This window comes from Idiotropiscis lumnitzeri, chromosome 1 (assembly GCF_059441095.1).
Source record: "Idiotropiscis lumnitzeri isolate Australia: NSW breed Sydney's pygmy pipehorse chromosome 1, RoL_Ilum_1.0, whole genome shotgun sequence".
Classification (NCBI taxonomy): domain Eukaryota; kingdom Metazoa; phylum Chordata; class Actinopteri; order Syngnathiformes; family Syngnathidae; genus Idiotropiscis; species Idiotropiscis lumnitzeri.
The window spans coordinates 26,599,408-26,600,527 of NC_142391.1; the positions used below are offsets into that span (position 1 = coordinate 26,599,408).

General features: G+C 35.9%; 1 protein-coding gene across 1 annotated transcript in view; it reads right to left on the reverse strand.

Annotated features, from left to right (window-relative positions):
- Positions 1-873, reverse strand: part of kiaa0825 (KIAA0825 ortholog) — a 114,473-nt gene extending 113,600 nt beyond the window's left edge. The window contains exon 1 of the mRNA XM_088292213.1: positions 532-873. The gene's annotated coding sequence lies outside the window, so the exon portion shown is untranslated. The remainder of the gene's footprint in view (positions 1-531) is intronic.
- Between the last annotated feature and the right edge of the window lie 247 nt (positions 874-1,120).

Below are 1,120 nucleotides of genomic sequence, written 5' to 3' on the forward strand. Positions count from 1 at the left end.
CACAAATAATTGTTATCCATTGAAAAGCATTCTGAGAAAGATCAGCTTATGGTGCCAAGCTGGTAGTATTCAGGGACCTGTAGAAATATATATAAAGTAGGGCTGTCAAAATTAAAGCATTAACTCAGGCGATCCAAAAAGGTTTAACTCAGTTAAATATTTTAACTCAGTTAACTCAGTCTGATTTACTTAAAAAATAATTTGCATACTTTGCAAATATTGTGCCATTTTAGCTGTTTTTAGCACGTCTCAGAACAAAACACTGTGTTTAAGTTACCACTGGGCCTTGCAAACCAACACTGCTGAAGTGTGGCGCTTGTGGGCACTTTTGAGAAATGTTTAGGAAATAAATGTCTGTCTAATTGTTGTCACTTATTGTTTCTAAGTATCTTTCACTAATATTATTTGAAATTATGTTTGAAACATCATCGAATGTTTTATAGATTTTGTGCAATGGTTTGCACCACACCTGAGAGGGAGAGACCTTAGCGGTCACCAATTTCAGCAACTCATAATCAGGTTAATTCTTACCTTCAAAATGAAAGCCTCATTTAGGATCTCCTCGCGATGAAATATGAATCTCGACGGAAACGCGCAAACTTCATCTCCAGTCAATTTAGATGATTTGTAAAATTGAGAAAAATTCAATTCTCGAATTCTACTTGTAAATATATAACGGTGGCACCATTACCCGATTGTGTTTTAAAGAATTCCGCCAAACATCGCCGTTTTCAACTACGGCTCCAAATCATAGATTGAAGAAGAAAACAACTGATTCCGTCTAGAACTGTATCGGGCGATAAACGATCCCTGTTAATCACCGTGTATGATGTTCCATCAGTCGTTTTTGTTATTTCAGACATCTTGAGCATCCATGACAACAACCCGGAAGTACTTTTCCGAAAACTTCCGCTCAATGAGAAACGCTCATTTTGAAATTTAAAGGGGTGAAGACTGCTTCAATGCAATGACAAAATGACCAAATTGAGCTTTGAAATCAGACAAATCACATTTATAATATTAAGAGATTAATTTCACATTGTTTTATACATCAACATAAACGATACTTCTGGTAAATGACGGTAACATATGTTGCTTTTACAGAAACCTCCCTGCGACT